Source organism: Salmo salar, chromosome 18, assembly GCF_965601325.2.
Source record: "Salmo salar chromosome 18, fSalSal1, whole genome shotgun sequence".
Lineage (NCBI taxonomy): Eukaryota > Metazoa > Chordata > Actinopteri > Salmoniformes > Salmonidae > Salmo > Salmo salar.
In genome coordinates, this window is record NC_138308.1 from 29,076,252 (window position 1) to 29,100,736 (window position 24,485).

Sequence of the window (24,485 nt, forward strand, 5' to 3'; positions counted from 1 at the left end):
TTCTGTGTATTTGAGTATTTTCAAGTAAGTGTCCGAATCAACTACTTCCATTGGAAGTATTATCATATAATTTCATATAAATAGCCTTCAATTAGAAATTATTTTCGAATACTTAATTCTAAATAGATTATTTCAAATACATGGGAGTATTTATTTGGATTTCAAAATACATGCCAATGCTTTCCAAGTGTTTTTCCAAATACCTTTCAATGTATTTTTAAATAAATAAATATCTGAATACCTACTTCGATATATATGTGAAAGTTATTCAAATAATTTAAATACTATTTGAACCCAGGTCTGGTGTGTGTGTGTGTGTGTGTGTGTGTGTGTGTGTGTGTGTGTGTGTGTGTGTGTGTGTGTGTGTGTGTGTGTGTGTGTGTGAGTGAGAGCAGGGGCTTTTCTAGGATTTCTAATTGGGGCTTAGCCCAAAGCCAGTAGGGGGGTCCAGGGGCAAGAATTTGGTGCACTTTGAGATGAACATTGAGAGATTAGATCTTTTTCAGGGAACTTGCACCTTCCCACCTGCCACAGCTCTACTCTGGAACACATACATATACAGTGTACTGCCAGAAACCACTCGACAACTTCAAACATAGACTCTGACCTGTCCAATGAGCCCAAAGTGATTAAAGAATCCCACAGTACCCAAACACCCTCTCTTACACACACACACACACACACACACACACACACACACACACACACACACACACACACACACACACACACACACACACACACACACACACACACACACACACACACACACACACACACACACAGCAGTAATTATAATCAATAGAGCAGCTTTAAGTGATAGTCTACTGTGTTCTCACTCCTCTGCCTCTCTCCATCACTTTCTCTGTGTTATCTGTAGCTGTCTCTCTTGTCTGCCCTCTTCTGTAGCAGTCTGCCCTCCTCTGTTGCCGTCTCTCTCGTCTGCCCTCCTCTGTTGCCGTCTCTCTCGTCTGCCCTCCTCTGTTGCCGTCTCTCTCGTCTGCCCTCCTCTGTTGCCGTCTCTCTCGTCTGCCCTCCTCTGTTGCTGTCCCTCTTGTCATTCTATGTTGCTGTCTCTTGTCTGCCCTCTTCTGTTGCTGTCTCTCTTGTCTGCCCTCTTCTGTTGCTGTCTCTTAGTATTCTATGTTGCTGTCTCTTGTCTTCCCTCCTCTCTCATCCTGTCCTGGTTGCAAAAAGTGTAAAAGTAAACAATTGCTTTAATAGTAATTTCACAGGCCTTTTCACCTCACATGCAAATTCTTTGTAAACCATGTTTAACTTTTTCACTTTCTCCCATTTCACCTGTTCTAATTATATAATTGTTATAAAGTAGCTGGCACAATAAATGTGTTTTTGTTTTTATTAACTAGGTAGCTAGCTAGCTAACTAGTCAGCTTATGTAACGTTATACCAGTCTGATGAGAGCTAATGTTGGCTAGGTAGCTAACAAACAAACAAGAAAAGCTAATTAGCTATATTTTGCCAAGTAAGGTTTTTCATATAAGGCTGAAGTCATGTGTAAACTGCTTATCTAGACACTTGTGTGTAATCGGAGCACAAACATGCACAAATAAGATTGCGAACGTCCTGGCTGCTTTGATAACCAGTTAAAGTTGCCTAGCTAGGTAATGTTAGCCAATCTAAGACTAACTACGCTATATTTCCTCAACTAAGAACAACCAGACCACAACACAAACCATAGCCGAGAAAGCCAATTGCGTCGTTAAGAAACAGTAAGCTAGTTATGAACCACATAAAGCTATAGTCAATGGTTGAACCCCAAACAGAGCCTCAGTTTAGTTGTGTAAGTCTGCAAATGCATGCTAGCGTAGAATACATTCCAGCTCCGACCGGCATACCGCTCCTGCCTTGTCATTATTATCATCCACATTGTGCCGACTGATTAACACCATGTCAAGTTACTTTTCAGGTGCCTGCTCTGTCCAGCAGAGATGTCAGCTCAAAACTAAAGTGAGAAAATTCAGCACATGTAGTAATGAGTAGGATTCTGTGTTTCACATGCAAAAGAAAGCATTTTTAATCAAAAACGATCTATCTGCCTTCCCTCCCTGATTTTGGTCCAATGATGTGACGGGCCATAGCCCGGTGTATCCCGGGCCAGATTAAATCGAGCCCCCTCTCTGCTTGCCTAAATTGTGTGCCATTCGGTGCGCAGTCGAAAGAAAATTACATGCTTGCTACCTTGATTAGCTTTGTTATTAAATGAGTTTGTTTTCACCACAACAACTGTTTTAGACTACTGTATTTTAACCAAGCAAGAGAAATAAATGAACAAAATCGTTTAATGAACGCTTCAAGACTGTCCTTTTAAATGGTCTGTTAAAATCAGTGTTTTAAGCATAGGATTTGTGGTGTAATGGTTAAAGGTACCACCTGTGTACCTGAAGATTGTGGGTTTGCCACCTGGAGGATACATTTTGACAATGATTTTGTTTATAGATTTGACAGCCCCCTATTGACACACAATTTAATTTATTAGGTGTCATTTAAAAGAGCATTTGGGTTCGTGGAGTTCCAGCCAAGTGGAAGTGAGTGTAGTGGTGTGTACTAGTGCATTGGGCTGGGCGATATAGCCAAAATATCACATTTTTTACGGTATGGCGGTATTTGACAATATTCTATGTTTTAAATATGTTCTAAATATGATTTATGAGTAGTAGTTCATGACCCTAGGGTGGAAACACAAATTAAAAGTGATTTCTCCATTTTGAATGTTTTATACTGTTCAATCCAACTGCAAACAAAACTGCGAACACATTTTCAGCATTTATCAATTTCTGCATTTCCTGCACTTTTGTTATCATTTCCACACTGTGCCCCACAGAGCTGAACAATATAGATAAAACATCTAGGCCTAGTTAACCTCTCTAGGGTAGGGGGCAGTATTTGCACGGCCGGATAAAAAACGTACCCGATTTAATCTGGTTATTACTACTACCCAGAAACTAGAATATGCATATAATTATTGGCTTTGGATAGAAAACACCCTAAAGTTTCTAAAACTGTTTGAATCGTGTCTGTGAGTATAACAGAACTCATATGGCAGGCAAAAACCTGTGAAGATTCCTTACAGGAAGCGCCCTCTCTGACCATTTCTTGGGCTTCTACACTCTCTTTATTGAAAACTGATGATCTCTGCTGTAACGTGACACTTCCTACGGCTCCCATAGGCTCTCAGAAGGCGGCAAAAGGCTGAATGATGTCTTTGCAGGCCCTGGCTGAAAAACACTAGCGCATTTGGATAGTGGTCGATCAGAGAACAATGAGACTGAGGCGTGTGCACGAGGCGACACCATGTTTTTATTTTCTCTGTCTTTGAACGTAAACAGGGTTTCCCGGTCGGAATATTATCGCTTTTTTACGAGAAAAATCGCATCAAAATTGATTTTAAACAGCGGTTGACATGCTTCGAAGTACGGTAATGGAATATTTAGAATTTTTTTGTCACGAAACGCGTCGGGCGCGTCACCCTTCGTCACCCTTCGGATAGTGTCTTGAACGCACGAACAAAACAGAGGATATTTGAACATAGCTATGGATTATTTTGAACCAAACCAACATTTGTTATTGAAGTAGAAGTCCTGGGAATGCATTCTGACGAAGAACAGCAAAGGTAATCAAATTTTTCTAATAGTAAATCAGAGTTTGGTGAGGGCCAAACTTGGTGGGTGTCAAATTAGCTAGCCCGTGATGGCTGGGCTATCTACTCAGAATATTGCAAAATGTGCTTTCACCGAAAAGCTTTTTAAAATCGGACATAGCGATTGCATAAAGGAGTTCTGTATCTATAATTCTTAAAATAATTGTTATGTTTTTTGTGAACGTTTATCGTGAGTAATTTAGTAAATTCACCGGAAGTTTGCGGTGGGTATGCTAGTTCTGAACGTCACATGCTAATGTAAAAAGCTGGTTTTTGATATAAATATGAACTTGATTGAACAAAACATGCATGTATTGTATAACATAATGTCCTAGAAGTGTCATCTGATGAAGATCATCAAAGGTTAGTGCTGCATTTAGCTGTGGTTTGGGTTTATGTGACATTATATGCTAGCTTGAAAAATGGGTGTCTGATTATTTCTGGCTGGGTACTCTGCTGACATAATCTAATGTTTTGCTTTCGCTGTAAAGCCTTTTTGAAATCGGACAGTGTGGTTAGATTAACGAGAGTCTTGTCTTTAAAATGGTGTAAAATAGTCATATGTTTGAGAAATTGAAGTAATAGCATTTCTAAGGTATTTGAATAACGCGCCACGGGATTCCACTGGCTGTTGAGTAGATGGGACGATTTCGTCCCACATACCCTAGAGAGGTTAATTGGTGAACTGTTGGAATCATGGAAATAGAATGATTAATCTAATTCTATAGTTGGAATATAGTTAGCAGCACCTTGAATACATTGTTTGACGTGACAACGAATGAATAAGCCAGGGAGAAATTATTGACAGGGTAGGAGCCAAAGTGTTGGTCAGTGTTTCCACAGTAGATGTTACATTACATGTTTTCTTACCTCATGTAGCTAGCTGACATATTCTTGCTTAACCTATTCCTCTCTGATTTGGAAGGTACCGGTACACAAACAACATCCTTATCTAGCCATACAACAGCACTGGTACCAGACTGCTTTAGCTAGCTAAGTTTGCTCTGACTTAGTACATTTAGCAAGCTAGCTAACCAGCTAACTAGCGATTAGTGGTTAACATTATTTATTTTGGCTAGAACTTGTTCAGAAAAGACAAACTAGCAGACACTAGTTTGCAGACAGTAAAATACACAAACTAAATGTAATTATAGAACACTTGTAGAAAGCAGCATCGTTGTCACCAACATCGTCCTGCATCTGACCATGCAGACTGAACGGCAAGAAAATGTTGTTCAAGTCCAGTACCACCACACCTGATTCTATGATTCAGCTGTTTATCAAGACCTCAGCTGTTCATCGAGACCATGAATAGTAGAATCCGGTGTGGTAAAACTGGGCTTGAACAAAAAAGCTTGCATAAACCTGTACCTTGTCAAGAGAAAATTGTGGCCATCCCTGAATTGTATTTACAAAGCTGACTATATATGAGGAATGTACATTTAGTTGTAAATTGTATATTTAGCCCTAACCCATAACACACCTTTGTTTACAGGTAATGTAGTACAAGGCCTTTCTTCAGTAAACTTTAAGGTACATTTCGTGTAAATAGTTAATGGGTACATGTTGATTATTTGTGTATTTTCCAGGACCTTGCTCAATTGTCTTAAGAGAGATCCGGGGAGGGCCTCCTGAGTGGCGCAGTGGTCAAAGGCACTGCATCTCTGTCCAGGCTCTGTCCAAGTCAAGACCAGGCTCTGTCGCAGCCGGCCGCGACCGGGAGACCCATGGGGCAGCGCACAATTGGCCCAGTGGGTTTGGGGAGGGTTTGGCCCACAGGGACGTTCTTGCCCCATCGCGATCTAGCGACTCCTGTGGCGGGCCGGGCGCAATGCACGGTGACACGGTCGCCAGGTGTACAGTGTTTCCTCCGACACATTGGTGTGGCTGGCTTCCGGGTTAAGCATGCAATGTGTGTAGAAGCAGTGCGGCTTGCCTTAGTAGTGTTTTGGAGGACGCACGGCTCTTGACCTTCACCTAACCCGAGTCCGTACGGGAGATGCAGCGATGAGACAAGACTAACTACCAATTGGATACCACGAAATTGAGGAGAAAAAAAGTGGTAAAATAAAAAACAGATCAGGGGAACATTTTCCAGTTTACTCCATATTGGCTTAAATGTTGTTGTTTTTTTTTGCTTCCCTCAGGAAAATCAGCTGTTTTATGTCAAATAAATACTAACAACTGCATTATTTTTGTTGCCATTTGTCATTATTGTTCACCTTTACTGAACTTTTATTGCTGTGTTATGCTGTATTATAATGTTGCATAATCACTTTCCGATGTACAAAAACATATATTTAAAGTGCGAATAGGCATTGGTCTGAAGCTGAAAAGGGAAGGAAATTCACATGAGCACCACCATGCCTATTCCACCCATGCACACTTAAACAGCTTAGCTAACCCTGGCATTCTGCAGCGATACGCCAACCCATCTGGTTTGAGCTTAGTGGGACTATCATTTGTTTTTCAACAGGACAATGACCCAACACACCTCCAGGCTGTATAAGGGCTATTTGACCAAGAAGGAGAGTGATGGAGTGCTGCATCAGAAGACCTGGCCTACACAATCACCCGACCTTAACGCAATTGAGATGGTTTGGGATGAATTGGACCGCAGATTGAAGGAAAAGCAGCCAACAAGTGCTCAGCATATGTGGGAAATCCTTCAAGACTTTTGGAAAAGCATTCCAGGTGAAGCTGGTTGAGAGAATTCCAAGTGTGCAAAGCTGTCATCAAGGCAAAGGGTGGCTACTTTGAAGAATCTCAAATATAAAATATATTTTGATTTGTTTAACACTTTTTTGGTTACTGCATGTGTTACTTCATAGTTTTGATGACTACAATGTATACAATTGTAGAAATAAAGAAAAACCCTGGAATGAGTCGGTGTCCAAACTTTTGACTGGTACTGTGTGTTTATATATTAGGGATGCACAATATATCGGGGAACATATCGGAATCGGACAATATTAGCTAAAAATGGCAGCATCGGTATCAGCACGATGTCTAGTTTAACGGCGGTGTGAAAAACCGATGTGAAAGATGACGTGCATACCTATATAAACGTAGGTAGATGACGTAATGACGCCACGTAAAATGTTGCGCTACAAGTGCAACACAGCATTCCTAACCTAGCCCACAATGTCTGCTGTGTGGATCGAGCAGTCAACAAGTCGAGCAGTCATTTGAAAGAGTAAGAAAATTTCAGCGAGACAACTCAAAGGCGAAATCCACTAACGCCAAAATACTGGAATTCATTGCCCATGAAAATCAACCGTTCTCTGTCGTGGGTGATGTTGGCTTTCGTGACTGGTCGAGCACCGGTACACACTAACGTTACCAAGTGTGCTACTGTTCAGATGTTTCCCTACCGGAGTTAAACAGTAATAGCGTCAATGCTATTAGCTTCACGACATATTATGGAACGCCTTTTGGGTCTTTGCGTGTCAAAAAAGATACGTAAAATAACACTATTTGACAATAACAGTATTTGACGTGTTAAATAAGCTTTTAGTTTGACCGTCAAATAACACCGTTCTATTATAGAATGTTGTGTGTTCTGAATTTGCACGTACAAGCCAAGCGCCACCACTACTATCAGTAGCACTGTCAAAGCTGCACAAAAAAGTCTGTAAAAAAAGCAAACACTGGCCACAAACGATGTGTTTACAATACTGCGTTGGAAATAGAGCATTATTTGTTCAACCGCAACTTCTGGGGTAACTAGCTACCTTTAGCTTGGTACCTAGATAGCACCAATACAACCAGCCTGAAAACAATGACCAGTATAAACTGCAGTCATTTTCACTATTCTTAGCAATGATTTAGGAATTGAACTTCAGTTCATGAAAATAAATAGCTAGCCAGCTACTTAACCCTGTTGCCCAAAGCTAACGTTATAAGCAGCCAGCTAGCTTCATCTGGCTAGTGAGGCTCGACCTGACCGGGTTATGTGCTGTGAAGCTAGCCAAAGTAAGGATTAGGCACAATAGTGGAATTTGCGGTTTGCCTTCAAAATAAAAGTACCTCTTTGAAAGTTATGCAGAAGGTTACAATTGGTGGAATCATGCCATATTTAGACTAGATAATGTTAAACAAGGTTGGAATGTGAAGCAATGAAATGGGGTATCAGTCTACTCGGTGACACCCACAGAACACAACTGTGAAGAGTTTACGCAAATATTAGCGTTGTAGCTCTTATCGCGGGACTGTGACTGTGTGAAATCACCTCCGCAGTCAGCCTATTGTGTGTATTGACATTCATATTGCACTGTACAGCTCTACCTAAGGATTTGGGATCAATGAAATGGGGTAACAGTCGACTCACTACACAAGATATTTTTTCCCAACGTCCTCCTCAGAGTTATCAGACTCCAAAACATCCACACAGTATTGTTTTCCCCCTGGAATAGTGTTCAATACACATAGGTTGACAATAAATGTGGCTCAATTCACAGTTGTTTCAGAGTCCCGCAATAAGAGCTACGACAATAATGATCTCTGGGTGTCACTGAGTAGACTGATACCCCATGTCATTGATCCACAATCCATAGGTAAGGCTGTTCACTGAAATAAGTATACCCCCAATGCAATTCTAAAGTAATATACACTGCTCAAAAAAATAAAGGGAACACTAAAATAACACATCCTAGATCTGAATGAATGAAATAATCTTATTAAATACTTTTTTCTTTACATAGCTGAATGTGCTGACAACAAAATCACACAAAAATAATCAATGGAAATCCAATTTATCAACCCATGGAGGTCTGGATTTGGAGTCACACTCAAAATTAAAGTGGAAAACCACACTACAGGCTGATCCAACTTTGATGTAATGCCCTTAAAACAAGTCAAAATGAGGCTCAGTAGTGTGTGTGGCCTCCACGTGCCTGTATGACCTCCCTACAACGCCTGGGCATGCTCCTGATGAGGTGGCGGATGGTCTCCTGAGGGATCTCCTCCCAGACCTGAACTAAAGCATCTGCCAACTCCTGGACAGTCTGTGGTGCAACGTGGCGTTGGTGGATGGAGCGAGACATGATGTCCCAGATGTGCTCAATTGGATTCAGGTCTGGGGAACGGGCGGGCCAGTCCATAGCATCAATGCCTTCCTCTTGCAGGAACTGCTGACACACTCCAGCCACATGCGGTCTAGCATTGTCTTGCATTAGGAGGAACCCAGGGCCAACCGCACCAGCATATGGTCTCACAAGGGGTCTGAGGATCTCATCTCGGTACCTAATGGCAGTCAGGCTACCTCTGGCAAGCACAAGGAGGGCTGTGCGGCCCCCCAAAGAAATGCCACCCCACACCATGACTGACCCACCGCCAAACCGGTCATGCTGGAGGATGTTGCAGGCAGCAGAACGTTCTCCACGGCGTCTCCAGACTCTGTCACGCCTGCTTTCATCTGTGAAGAGCACAGGGCGCCAGTGGCGAATTTGCCAATCTTGGTGTTCTCTGGCAAATGCTAAACGTCCTACACGGTGTTGGGCTGTAAGCACAATCCCCACCTGTGGACGTCGGGCCCTCATACCACCCTCATGGAGTCTGTTTCTGACCGTTTGAGCAGACACATGCACATTTGTGGCCTGCTGGAGGTCATTTTGCAGGGCTCTGGCAGTGCTTCTCCTGCTCCTCCTTGCACAAAGGCGGAGGTAGCGGTTCTGCTGCTGGGTTGTTGCCCTCCTACGGCCTCCTCCACGTCTCCTGATGTACTGGCCTGTCTCCTGGTAGCGCCTCCATGCTCTGGACACTACGTTGACAGACACAGCAAACCTTCTTGCCACAGCTTGCATTGATGTGCCATCCTGGATGAGCTGCACTACCTGAGCCACTTGTGTGGGTTGTAGACTCCGTCTCATGCTACCACTAGAGTGAAAGCACCGCCAGCATTCAAAAGTGACCAAACCATCAGCCAGGAAGCATAGGAACTGAGAAGTGGTCTGTGGTCACCACCTGCAGAACCACTCCTTTATTGGGGGTGTCTTGCTAATTGCCTATAATTTCCACCTGTTGTCTATTCCATTTGCACAACAGCATGTGAAATGTATTGTCAATCAGTGTTGCTTCCTAAGTGGACAGTTTGATTTCACAGAAGTGTGATTGACTTGGAGTTACATTGTGTTGTTTAAGTGTTCCCTTTATTTTTTTGAGCAGTGTACATCCAGTGGGATTTCAACAGATTTGTCAAATTAACAAATTGTCTTTTGTTGATTTTATATTACAACATTCCAACCTCGTTTAGCATGATCTATTCAATTATGGTACAATTCTACAATTTGTATATATTTGCATCACTGTCAATACTTTTATTTTGAAGGCTAACCGCAAAGTCCACTACTGTGGATAATCCTTATTGCGGCTAACTTCACATAGATGGGTCCGACCACCATTAATGAAATAAGAACTGTCTTATAAAGTAGGGTCATTTTAGATGACACCTAGCTATATAATTAGCTAGCTAACTATAGCTACTGAAACAGATGTTGTTTGGCTATGTTTTTGGAGAAGACCATTGTTTGCATCCGTGAGCTAGCTAGCTTTTTTTATGACCAGAACTGTAGGTGCGCGAGACAACTTTACCAGCATCTTAGCATACGTATCGATGAATTGTTGTGACATATGAAATACGAGTGGTAGTGTAGTCAATGTGTAATAACTACGTAAAATATGTATGAACGCGTTAAATTATTATGAGACGTGCAGTCATATTCAGGTCCTGATTTGTCAACAAGCTTATTTGACATGCAATGACCCAAACAGAGTTCCATAGAATTCCTGGTTGAGAATGAGAAATAGGTTTTAAATATGTTTTACTGGTAATGGGGACATAGGTAAATGCCAACAAAATAACGTTTTTGTCAGTGTGGTGTGTGTGTAACCTTTATTCATTAGGCAAGTCAGTTAACCTGTTATGGCTAGGGGGCAGTATTTTCACGGCTGAATAAAAAACGTACCCGATTTAATCTGGTTACTACTCCTGCCCAGTAACTAGAATATGCATATAATTATTGGCTTTGGATAGAAAACACCCTAAAGTTTCTAAAACTGTTTGAATGGTGTCTGTGAGTATAACAGAACTCATATGGCAGGCAAAAACCTGAGAAGATTTCATGCAGGAAGTGGCCTGTCTGACAAGGTGTCGTTCTTCTTGTCTCTGTTTATTGAAGAGTGAGGATCTTAGCTGTCCCGTGACACTTCCTACGGCTGCCATAGGTTCTCAGAAGGCGGCAAAATACTGAATCGTGGCTTTGCAGGCTCTGGCTGAAAAAAAGTAGCGCGTTTGGGTAGTGGCTGGTTACAGTACTGTGAGACTCAGGCTCGTGCCCGCGTCGACCGAAAGCTTTGTTTTCTTTCCTCTGTTTAGCTAAATGGACATTCCCGGTCGGAATATTATCGCTTTTTTTACGAGAAAAATTGCATAAAAATGGATTTTAAACAGCGGTTGACATGCTTCGAAGTACGGTAATGGAATATTTCGATTTTTTTTTGTCACGAATTGCGCCATGCGCGCGACCCTGATTTACCATTTCGGATAGTGTCTGGGACGCACGAACAAAACGCCGCTATTCGGATATAACGATGGATTATTTTGGACCAAACCAACATTTGTTATTGAAGTAGCAGTCCTGGGAGTGCATTCTGACGAAGACAACAAAAGGTAATCAAACTTTTATAATAGTAAATCTGATATTGGTGAGTGCTAAACTTGCCGGGTGTCTAAATAGCTAGCCCGTGATGGCTGGGCTATGTACTTAGAATATTGCAAAATGTGCTTTCACCAAAAAGCTATTTTTAAAATCGGACATATCGAGTGCATAGAGGAGTTCTGTATCTATCATTCTTAAAATAATTGTTATGCTTTTTGTGAACGTTTATCGTGAGTAATTTAGTAAATTGTTAGCAAATTCCCCGGAAGTTTAGTTCTGAACGTCACATGCTAATGTAAAAAGCTGTTTTTTGATATAAATATGAACTTGATTGAACAAAACATGCATGTATTGTATAACATAATGTCCTAGGTGTGTCATCTGATGAAGATCATCAAAGGTTAGTGCTGCATTTAGCTGTCTTCTGGGTTTTTGTGACATTATATGCTAGCTTGAAAAATGGGTGTCTGATTATTTCTGGCTTGGTACTCTGCTGACATAATCTAATGTTTTGCTTTCGCTGTAAAGCCTTTTTGAAATCGGACAGTGTGGTTAGATAAAGGAGAGTCTTGTCTTTAAAATGCTGTGAAATAGTCATATGTTTGAAAAATTGAAGTTTTTGTATTATTGAGGAATTTGTAATTCGCGCCACGCCTATCATTGGATATTGGAGCAGGTGTTCCGCTAGCGGAACGTCTAGATGTAAGAGGTTAAGAACAAATACTTATTTACAATGACGGCCTACCCCGGCCAAAGCCAGATGACGCTGGGCCAATTGTGCGTCGCCCTATGGAATTCCCAATCACGGCCAGATGTGATACGGCCTAGATTCGAACCAGGGACTGTAGTGACGCCTCTTGCACTGAGATACAGCACCTTAGACCGCTGCGTCCTTGTGTGTGTGTTAACTATTTAACTGTACTAGAATGCTTAAAAGGCCGCAACATTTTTTAATATTGGTATCGTTTTTTTTGGCAAAGGAAATATTGATATCGGTATCGGCAAAAAATGTCATATCGGTGCCACTCCACAAATGTCTTGTTTACAAACTATAGTTTTGGCACGTCGGTTAGGACATCTACTTTGTACATGACACAAGTCATTTTTCCAACAATTGTTTACAGACAGATTATTTCACTGTATCACAATTCCAGTGGGTCAGAAGTTTACATACAACTAAGTTCACTGACTTTAAACAGCTTGGAAAATTCAAGAAAATGATGTCATGGCTTTAGAAGCTTCTGATAGCCTAATTTACATCATTTGAGTCAATTGGAGGTGTACCTGTGGATGTATTTCAAGGCCTACCTTCAAACTCAGTGCCTCTTTGCTTGACATCATGGGAAAATCAAAAGAAATCAGCCAAGGCCTCAGAAAATTGTAGACCTCCACAAATCTGGTTCATCCTTGGGAGCAATTTCCAAACGCATGAAGGTACCACGTTCATCTGTATAAACAATAGTACGCAAGTATAAACACCATGGGACCACGCAGCCGTCATACTGCTCACGAAGGAGACACGTTCTGTCTCCTAGAGATGAACGTACTTTGGTATGAAAAGTGCAAATCAATCCCAGAACAACAGCAAAGGACCGTGTGAAGATGTGGGAGGAAACGGGTACAAAAGTATCTATATCCACAGTAAAACGAGTCCTATACCGACATAACCTGAAAGGCCGCTCAGCAAGGAAGAAGCCACTGCTCCAAAACCGCCATAAAAAAAAGCCATGTGTTTGGAGAAATGTCCTCTGGTCTGATGAAACAGAAATAGAACTGTTTGGCCATAATGACCATCGTTATGTTTGGAGGGAAAAGGGGGAGGTTTGCAAGTCGAAGAACACCATCCCAACCGTGAAGCACGGGGGTGGCAGCATCATGTTGTGGGGGTGCTTGATGCAGGAGGGACTGGTGCACTTCACAAAATAGATGGCATCATGAGGAGAGAAAATTATGTGGATATATTGAAGCAACATCTCAAGACATCAGTCAGGAAGTTCAAGCTTGGTCACAAATGGGTCTTCCAAATGGACAATGACCCCAAGGAAACTTATCAAAGTTGTGGCAAAATGGCTTAAGGACAACAAAGTCAAGGTATTGGAGTGGCCATCACAAAGCCCTGACCTCAATCCTGTAGACAATTTGTGGGCAGAACTGAAAAAGCGTATGCGAGCAAGGAGGCCTCCAAAACTGACTCAGTTACACCAGCTCTGTCAGGAGGAATGGGCCAAAATTCACCCAACTTATTGTGGGAAGCTTCTGGAAGGCTACCCGAAGCTTCTGGAAGGCTACCCAAGTTAAACAATTTAAAGGCAATGCTACCAAATACTAATTGAGTGTATGTAAACTTCTAACCCACTGGGAATTCTGACCCACTGGGAACCCAGCTAAAAACTGTTGTGCTGATTAAAGAAGCAATACAACTGGCCTTTAGAGTAGTTGAGTATCTGGAGCGTCAGCATTTCTGGGTTTGATTACAGAATAGAAAGAGTGGAAGGCCGAAGTGCACAACTGTGCAAGAGGACAAAAACAGAGTGTCTAGTTTGAGAAACAGACGCCTCACAAGTCCTCAACTGGCAGCTTCATTAAATAGTACCCGCAAAACACCAGTCTCAACGTCAACAGTGAAGAGGCGACTCTGGGATGCTGGCCTTCTAGGCAGAGTTCCTCTGTCCAGTGTCTGTGTACTTTTGCCCATCTTAATCTTTTCTTTTTATTGGCCAGTCTGACATATGGCTTTTTCTTTGCAACTCTGCCTAGAAGGCCAGCATCTCAGAGTCGTCTCTTCACTGATGACGTTGAGACTGGTGTTTTGTGGGTACTATTTAATGAAGCTGCCAGTTGAGGACTTTTTCAAAGGGCTCAGAGTTGGGCCAAAAACCAAAAAAGCCCAGGACTAATGACCCCACTGATAGGGAGAGGATAAGAGCAGTCGTCTGCCTACCTGTGTGAACTCTGACCTGGGCTGGGAGTGATGTCACAAGCCCCCCCTCACCCCCACCCATCCCATGTATATCCTTCAGGATCCTTCCTCACTGGTCTTCACTGGACCTGAGAGAGATAGGGAGAGAAGAGAAAGATGTTACATTTCTGCAAAGAAATACATCGTTAGACAGATTTGTTCCACTGTGAAGGCAAAATGCTGTGTGTGTGAAACCGGGTCTCATGTGTACTTCAAGACAGATGTTAGCCCACTGAGCTAAAACCTCAGGTATTAGCTCTGGGTGCTCACACAAGTCTTCAAGTTTACTCATCACATGAGTATAGTCCAAAGAACCCCTTCTATTATAAGTGTATTCTGCAGAAATATGCTAAGATGAGAGAGCGGGAGGGAAAGAGAGAGAGCGAGAATGGTATTTGTGCATATTGGAAACTGATGGAGAGCAATTAGTAAGGAAGGCAAAAGAGGATAAATGGACGAGTACATTCTGTATGTATCAGCTGTAATTGCGATTCACTGGTAAATCTGGATGGAAGACACACCACTAAGAGAATATTACTACTACTTGGAAAGCACACTGCTACAGTATACAATGCCTTTGAAAAGTATTCAGACCCCTAGACTTTTTACACATTTTGTTACGTTAAAGCCTTGTTCTAAAATTGAATAAATAAATAAACATCCTCGGCCATCTACACATAATACCCCATAATTACAAAGCGAAAACAGGTTTTTAGAAATGTTTGCAAATGGGTATAAAAAAAAAACTGAAATACCTTATTTACATAAGTATTCAGACCAATTGCTATGAGACTCGAAATTGAGCTCAGGTGCATCCGGTTTCCATTGATCATCCTTGAGATGTTTCTACAACTTGATTGTGGTAAATGGGGACATTTACCTGTGGTAAATTCAATTGATTGGACATGACCTGGAAAGGCACAGACCTGTCTATATAAGGTCCCACAGTTGACAGTGTAAAGCAAAAACCGAGCCATGAGGTCGAAGGAGTTGTCCGTAGAGCTCCAAGACAGGATTGTGTTGAAGCACAGATCTGGGGAAGGGTACCAAAACATTTCTGCAGCATTGAACGTCCCCAAGAACACAGTGGCCTCCATCATTCTTAAATGGAAGAAGTTTAGAACCATCAAGACTTCCTGGAGCTGGCCGCCCGGCAAAACTGAGCAATTGGGGGAGAAGGGCCTTGGTCAGAGAGGTGACCAAGAACCGGATGGTCACTCAGTGCTCTACAGTCACATTCCAACAGGACAACGACCCAAAGCACACAGCCAAGATCACGCAGGAGTGGCTTAAGGACAAGTCTCTTGATGACCTTGAGTGGCCCAGCCAGAGCCCAGACTTGAACCCAATCTAACATCTTGAGAGGCTCTGCAGAGAATAATGGCAGAAACTCCCCGAATATGTATAAAAACTTGTTTTTGCTTTGTCATTATGGGGTATTGTGTATAGATTGATGAGGGGGAAAAAACTATTGAATACGTTTTAGAATAAGGATGTAACATAACAAAATGTGGAAAAAGGCAAGGGGTCTGAATACTTTCCGAAGGCACTGTATATAAGGATTTAGAGAAAACACTGCCAAAATGTAAATAATCCCGAGATGGCTTATATTAAAACCACACCAATAGTAAGAAGTTACCCTCAAAGCACAAGAACATTAAAAATAGATATTATGGTTGAAAAGACATTGAAAATATGTATTTTGGTTGAAATGACATTGAAATGAAATTGAAAAGATGTTGAAAATACTTTTTTCAAACAATTTTGCTCACTGGGTAACTTCAGTCTTTTGCAAATGTCCCTCTTTCCTCCCTGTCCTTTTCATCCAAGGAGTGAATAATTCCTCAAAGAAAATAATCACGTTAAACGCGAGTCAAGTTTGTACTGTACATGTGACTTTCAGCAGTGTAACTCTAAGCTGTGTGTGTGTGTGGCTGAAAATGTCACAGTTCTTCCATGGCCTGCATACTCACCAGACATGTTCCCTACTGAGCATGTTAGGGATGCCCTGGATCGACTTTTAAGACTGCGCTTTCCAGTTCCTGACAATATCCATCAACTTCACACAGCTATTGAAGAGGAGTAAGACAACATTTCACAGGCCACAATCAACAGCCTGATCAACTCTATGCGAAGGAGATGTGTCGCGCTGCATGAGTCAAATGGTGGTCATGCCCGATATTGACTGGTTTTTTAAGGTATCTGTGACCAACAGATGCATATCTGTATTCCCAGTCATGTGAAATCCATCAATTAGGGCCTAAGGAATTTATTTAAATTGACTGATTTACTTATATGAACTGTAACTCAGTAAAATCTTTGAAATTGTTGCATGTTGCGTTGATATTTTTGTTTAGTATATATCTACTAGCAACTCATCCACCTCTATAACCATGTAAAATGTTAATTGTTACATATGTAAACCAATGTTCTGAGTCTTTACAGTGATCCTGTAGGCTGTGATGACAAAGCCAAAGCTTGTCTGTTCAAAGCTCTTAAAACCATAACCTTTACCTTAGGCCTACTGTGGGGAATCCTGGACTGAAGAGGCTTCTACTAACTCCTCTTAATACACACAAGCCACAAGCATGCACACATACAACTGTGCACACATGCATGCATGCATGCGCACACACACACACACACACACACACACACACACACACACACACACACACACACACACACACACACAAACACACACACACACACACACCTCCTTATCATCAGAGTTGTCTGGGGAGCCAGCAGGGCTATAAAGCCGAACAGCTCATCTCCTTAAAACAAGCAGGGTTGTCCCTGGGCGCCTGAACACCACTCATCAACTGTTACACCAGAGAGCGAGAGAGAGAGAGAGGGAGAGAAAGAAGAGAGGGAGAGAAAGAAGAGGGAGAGAATGAAAATCAATGGTCCCCTCTAACACCAGTGCAAACAGTAAGAGAGAAGACAGGCAAATAATTCTGCACTTCATCCCTTCCAATACCCCAGACAAAGGTAGAGAGACAGATAGCTAAGGCTCAGAGAAGTAATCATCTCTATGCAAATTGAAAACTGAGTGACAATTTAAACCAAGATAGCGTGTGCGTGTGTGTGTGTTTGATGCGGTATAGCGAGGCTCCCTCTGAAATCAATTCACAGCGAGGGAGAGAGAAAGAAACCATTTTCCTGTGGTGGAGATAAAACACTTTACTAGGAGCCGTCTGAAAGTGTGATGCTTATCTGGAGGAAATTAGCAACAGGAATACCAATACCCACAACAAACAACTCAAGTGTTGAACCTTTGACTCTCCCTCTCTGTTTATTTCTCTCGCTTTCCCTGTTTATTTCACACACTCCCTCTTGCTTTCTCGTTCCCTCGCTCTCCCCCTCTCGTTCCCCCCCTCTCTCGTTCCCCCGCTCTCCCCCTCTCTCGTTCCCTCGCTCTCTCTCTCTCGTTCCCTCTCCCGTTCCCTCTTTCTCTCTCCCTCGTTTCCTCCCTCGCTCCCTCGCTCGTTCCCTCGCTCTACCCTCTCTTGTTCCCTCGCTCTCCCCCTCTCTCGTTGCCTCGCTCTCTCGTTTCCTCTCTCTCCCTCTCTCTCGTTCCCTCGCTCTCCCCCTCTCTCGTTGCCTCTCTCTCCCTCTCTCGTTCCCTCGCTCTCTCGTTCCCTCGCTCTCGTTTCCTCGCTCTCTCTCGTTCCTTCTCTCGTTTCCTCGCTCTCTCTCGTTCCTTCTCTCGTTAACTCGCTCTCTCGCGCTCTCGTTCCCTCGTTCCCTCTCTCTCGTTCCCTCTTTCGTTTCCTCTCTCGCTCCCTCTCTCGTTTCCTCTCTCCCCCTCTCTCGTTCCCTCGCTCTCCCCCTCTATCGTTCCCTCGCTCTCCCCCTCTCACCCCCTCTCTCGTTCCCCCGCTCTCCCCTTCTCTCGTTCCCCCGCTCTCGTTCCCCGCTCTTCCCTTCTCTCGTTCCCCCGCTCTCCCCTTCTCTCGTTCCCCCGCTCTCCCCCTCTCTCGTTCCCCCGCTCTCCCGCTCTCTCGTTCTCCCCCTCTCTCGTTCCCCCGCTCTCCCCCTCTCTCGTTCCCTCGCTCTCTCGTTCCCTCGCTCTCTCGTTCCCTCGCTCTCTCGTTCCCTCTTTCTCCCTCTCTCGTTTCCTCCCTCGCTCCCTCTCTAATTTCCTCAATCTCCCCCTCTCTTGTTCCCTCGCTCTACCCCTCGCTCTCCCCCTCTCACCCCCTCTCTCGTTCCCTCGCTCTCGTTCCCTCTCTCTCTTGTTCCCTCTTTCTTGTTTCCTCCCTCGCTCCTTCTCTCCCTCTCTCCCCCACTCTCCCTCTCTCGTTCCCTCGCTCTCCCCCTCTCTCGTTCCCTCGTTCTCTCTCTCGTTCCCTCGCTCTCGTTCCCTCACTCTCTCTCTCGTTCTCATCGCTCTCTCTCTCTCGTTCCCTCGCTCGCTCCCTCGCTCTCTCGTTCCCTCGCTCTCTCTCGTTCCCTCTTTCTCCCTCTCTCATATCCTCCCTCGCTCCCTCTCTCCCTCTCTCGTTTCCTCTCTCCCCCTCTCTCGTTCCCTCGCTCTCCCCCTCCCTCGTTCCCTCGCTCTCCCCCTCCCTCGTTCCCTCGCTCTCTCCTCGTTCCCTCTTTCTCCCTCTCTCTCGTTCCCTCGCTCTCCCTCTTGTTCCCTCGTTTCCGCGCTCGCTCGCTCTCGTTTCCGCGCTCGCTCTCTCTCGTTCCCGCGCTCGCTCTCTCGTTCCCGCGCTCGCTCTCTCGTTCCCCGCGCTCGCTCTCTCGTTCCCGCGCTCGCTCCCTCGTTCCCGCGCTCGCTCCCTCGCTCTACCCCTCGCTCTCCCCCTCTCTCGTTCCCTCGCTCTCGTTCCCTCTCTCTCTTGTTCCCTCTTTCTTGTTTCCTCCCTCGCTCCTTCTCTCCCTCTCTCCCCCACTCTCCCTCTCTCGTTCCCTCGCTCTCGTTCCCTCACTCTCTCTCTCGTTCTCTCGCTCTCTCTCTCTCGTTCCCTCGCTCTCTCTCTCGTTCGCTCCCTCGCTCTCTCTCGTTCCCTCGCTCTCTCTCGTTCCCTCTTTCTCCCTCTCTCATATCCTCTCTCGTTTCCTCTCTCCCCCTCTCTCGTTCCCTCGCTCTCCCCCTCCCTCGTTCTCTCGTTTCCCCCTCTCTCGTTCCCTCGCTCTCTCGTTCCCTCTTTCTCCCTCTCTCTTGTTCTCTCGTTCCCTCGCTCTCTCGTTCCCTCTTTCTCCCTCTCTCTTGTTCTCTCGTTCCCTCGCTCTCTCGTTCCCTCTTTCTCCCTCTCTCTCGTTCTCTCGTTTCCGCGCTCTCTCCTCGTTTCCTCTCTCTCTCTCTCTCTCCCTCGTTTCCTCTCTCTCTCTCTCTCTCTCTCTCTCTCTCTCTCTCTCTCTCTCTCTCTCTCTCTCTCTCTCTCTCTCTCTCTCTCTCTCTCTCTCTCTCTCTCTCTCTCTCTCTCTCTCTCTCTCTCTCTCTCTCTCTCTCTCTCTCTCTCTCTCTCTCTCTCTCTCTCTCTCTCTCTCTCTCTCTCTCTCTCTCTCTCTCTCTCTCTCTCTCTCTCTCTCTCTCTCTCTCTCTCATATATATATATATATATATATATATATATATATATATATATATATATATATATATATATATATATATATCATTAGCTGTTATTTCCTCCCTCAATGTCAACATTAAGGGATTTGGAGGACCGAATCCAGGTGGTGAGTCACATTCATTATACTCTAAAAGGCTAAACTGATCCTAGATCAGCACTGAGACGCTTTATGAATACAGATCCTGGTCACAGTACCTATAACTACAAATCTAGAGTGCTATGTATACATTTGCACTTTCAACCATCCCCCATCCTCCCCTACTTCTGCACATATTTCCACAGTCCTTTACCAGGTAGTTGTGCTCATTATCACGCTATTCCCTGGTTAGACTTTTCTTTTTTGAATTCATTTTCAAGCACTTACACTGTCTTGTCTGGAGTATAAAGGGAACACATGATGACATCTTGTAGGATTACAAAGTCAAGATCATTTTCAAAGAGCAGTAATTTTCACACCAGTAATTTGGTACAATATCATGAATCATTTTAAGGGTTTGCGTGGCTACTACTGACCACTCACAGCAACAGGCATCTTCTACCTGAAGAGTTTGTCATTTGAAAGTCGTCATACATATCATCACGCCAACCTTGAAACAACCATCTACCTTCCTTCCTCCTGCTGTTTGCTGTTGATATGTGGAAGACATCTGAGACATTCCCAGAGACATCTCTGTGTTCTCCCAGATCCTTTATTCAAACAGGCGTCAGTAGCCTCGACGTTAAAGAAGCGGGTTCGAATCAAACTGCTGACGAGGGAAAAGATCGGGTAGGAGCGAACTGGCATCCGGAGGGTTGCTGTCATCAATATCTCAGGTGCCACCTACCACCAATGTTCCCTTGAGCAAGGAACTTAATTAAGCCCTTAAACTGCTCATCAGGCCCTGCTCCAGCCAAAGTGTGATGAATAACTTTACCATGCTCAAAGGGTTATTCAATGTCTGTTTTTATATTTTTATTCTTACCCATATGGACAGGGGGGGACATGATCCTAGATCAGCACTCCTGGTATCAGATGCTTTGTGAATATGGCACAACCTTACTTTCCCAACACAGCCTCAAGACCTCTTTGTGTTTCTGTTCAGGTCAGATGCTCGCAGAGCAGGCCAAAATACAAATATTGTTTTGGTGAGATATGTGCTAGAGATTTGGGACGGCCTTACGTCATTTGATGCGGGCGAGGCATTGGAAAATCTCCCTGGTCTTTGTGGTAAAATCTGTGTTTGAAATGCACTGCTTGACTGAGGGACATTTCAGATAATTGTATGTGTGGGGTACAGAGATGAGGTAGTCATTCAAAAATTATGTTAAACACTATAATTGCACACAGAGTGAGTCCATACAACTTATTATGTGACTTCTTAAGCACATTTATACTCCTGAATATACATTATGTAGGCTTGCCGAAACAAAGGGGATGAATACTTATTGGCTCAAGACATTTCAGCTATTCATTTTTTATTAATTTGTAAACATAATTCCACTTTGACATTATGGGGTATTGTGTGTAGGCCAGTGACAAAACGTCTACATGTAATCCATTTTGAATTCAGGCTGTAACACAACAAAATGTGAAAAAGGTCAAGGGATGTGAATACTTTCTGAAGGCACTGTATCTATCTAAAGAGCAGGCAGCTGATGACTTGTACTTGAAAGGGAGAGGAGTTGTGGAGAGTTCATGTTCAGAAGGGGGGGGGGAATAGTTGTGGAGAGTTCATGTTCAGGGGGGGGGAATAGTTGTGGAGAGCTCATGTTCAGAGAGGGGGGAAATAGTTGTGGAGAGCTCATGTTCAGAGGGGGGGAAACAATTGTGGAGAGCTCATGTTCAGAGGGGGGGAATAGCTGTGGAGAGCTCATGTTCAGAGGGTGGGAAAATAGTTGTGGAGAGCTCATGTTCAGAGGGTGGGAAATAGTTGTGGAGAGCTCATGTTCAGAGAGGGGGAAATAGTTGTGGAGAGCTCATGTTCAGAGAGGGGGAAATAGTTGTGGAGAGCTCATGTTCAGAGAGGGGGGAAATAGTTGTGGAGAGCTCATGTTCAGAGGGGGGGAAACAATTGTGGAGAGCTCATGTTCAGAGGGGGGGAATAGCTGTGGAGAGCTCATGTTCAGAGGGTGGGAAAATAGTTGTGGAGAGCTCATGTTCAGAGGGTGGGAAATAGTTGTGGAGAGCTCATGTTCAGAGAGGGGGAAATAGTTGTGGAGAGCTCATGTTCAGAGAGGGGGAAATAGTTGTGGAGAGCTCATGTTCAGAGAGGGGGAAATAGTTGTGGAGAGCTCATGTTCAGAGAGAGGGGAAATAGCTGTGGAATGCAATCATGGTGCTTTGGAGGAGTCTGTTTTGGCTTTTTTGTGTGTGTGTGTGTGTGTGTGTGTGTGTGTGTGTGTGTGTGTGGTGTGTGTGTGTGTGTGTGTGTGTGTGTCCACTATTACCTCTCAGTTCACATTAAACTCCATCTGTATATCTAATCACACGGCCAGGCTATGGCGGGGGGGGGGGGGGGGGGGGGGGGGGGGGGGGGGGCCTTCAGAAAGTATTTACTCCCCTTGACTTCCACATTTTCTTGTGTTATATTTGATCAATTTTGGATCACTGGCCTACACATAATACACCATAATGTTAATAAGTATTCAACCCTTTTCATATGGCAAGCCTAAATAAGTTCAGGAGTAAACATTGCTTAAGAAGTCACATAATAAGTTGCATGGACTCACTTTGTATGCAATAATAGTGTTTAACATGATCTTCTGAATGACTACCTCATCTCTGTACCCCACATATACAATTATCTGTAGGGTCCCTCAGTCGAGTAGGGAATTTCAAACATATTCAACCACAAAGACCAGGGAGGCTTTCAATGTCTCGCAAAGAAGGGCACCTATTGGTAGATAAAAACGTTTAAAAAAGCAGACATATAATATCCTTTTGAGCATGGTTATTAGGAAGTTATTAATTACACTTTGGATGGTGTATCAATACACCAAGTCACTACAAAGATAGAGGCGCCCTTCCTAACTCAGTTGCTGGAGAGGAAGGACACCACTCAGGGATTTCACCATTAGGCCAATGGTGCCTTTAAAACTGTTACAACTGAGGATGGATCAACCACATTGCAGTTACACCATAATACTAACCTAATTGACAGAGTGAAAAGAAGGAATCCTGTACAGAATAAAAAATATTCCAAAACATGCATCCTGTTTGCAACAAGGCACTAAAGTAATACTGCAAACTATTTGACAAAACAATTAACTTTTTGTCCTGAATACAAAGTGTTATGTTTGGGGCAAATCAAATACAACACATTCCTGAGTGTCACACTCCATATTTTCAAGCATAGTGGTGGATGCAAAATGTTATGGGTATGCTTGTACTAGTTAAGGACCAGGATGAAAAAGAAAATGGAATGGAGCTAAGCACAAGCAAAATACTACTGAAAAACCTGGTTCAGTCTGCTTTCCACCAAACACTGGGAGATTAATTCACCTTTCAGGAGGACAACAACCTAAAACACAAGGCCAAATCTACACTGGAGTTGCTTACCAAGGAGACAGCGAATGTTCCTGAGTGGCCAAGTTACATTTTGACTTAAATCTACTTGAAAATCTATGGCAAGACCTGAAAATGGTTGTCTAGCAATGATTAACAACCAATTTGACAGAGCTTGAAGAATTTGGGCAAATGTTACACAATCCAGGTGTGGAAAGCTCTAAGAAACTTACCCAGAAAGCCTCACAGCTTTAATCGCTGCCAAAGGTGTTCCTACAAAGTATGGACTCAGGTGTGTGAATACTTATGTAAATCAGATATTTCTGTATTTCATTTTCAATACACTTTCTTTTTTTTTATTTAAAAACATGTTTTCACTTTTTCATTATGGGCTAGTGTGGGTGAGACATAAGGGTGAGACATTTTAAAATAAAAAAAATTAATCCATTTTTAATTCAGGCTGTACCACAAATGTGGAATAAGTGTGTTGAAACTGTCTGTCCCCTTATCTACACTGATCTAGGCTATATAGTCATGTTCAATCTGTATGGGTAGAATTGTCCTCAAGCTCGAGGAATTATTAGAAATGACCAGCAATCAAATCATTCAATACCCATAGAATCAATAAATTCCAATCAAACCAAACCCTTGTCTAATAGACATTAACAGCTATTTTGTCCAATTAATATGATCTAATAAAATATCACATTTAATAAACCATTTATTAAATGGTGTATAACAGGCCGTAACGGCCCTACGGATTCCTCCTAATCATCATCACCAGCAGATAGTCTCGAAAGGTCACACACGTCAGAGCGACAGAGGTCAGAACTGTTAAAACAAACCATTCTATATTATAAACATCCCTTTGTGACCTGGAAAACTAAATACCATTCCACCCCCACACACACACACACTTCATGTCATCAGTGACGTCTTCAGAAGGTGAATGTGAAGTATGTTTTTCCATTGATTCATAATGAGTCATAGCAATGTTTTAACAAGAACTGGAATCAGTAGCTAATATCATGCTGTTTCGACCCGCTCTCTCCCTCGCTCTCCCTTTCCCTCCCCTTCTCTCTGTACCGCACCTGCTGTCTCAACTAATGAATGCTCAGCTATGAAAAGCAAACTGACA

General features: G+C 43.4%; 1 protein-coding gene across 6 annotated transcripts in view; it reads right to left on the reverse strand.

Moving 5' to 3' along the window:
* LOC106577220 (zinc finger MIZ domain-containing protein 1) overlaps positions 1-24,485 on the reverse strand; it is a 242,404-nt gene that overhangs the window by 172,139 nt on the left and 45,780 nt on the right. For all 6 annotated transcript variants that reach the window (XM_045700990.2, XM_045700993.2, XM_045700991.2 and 3 more), the window contains exon 2: positions 14,261-14,367. The gene's annotated coding sequence lies outside the window, so the exon portion shown is untranslated. The remainder of the gene's footprint in view (positions 1-14,260; positions 14,368-24,485) is intronic.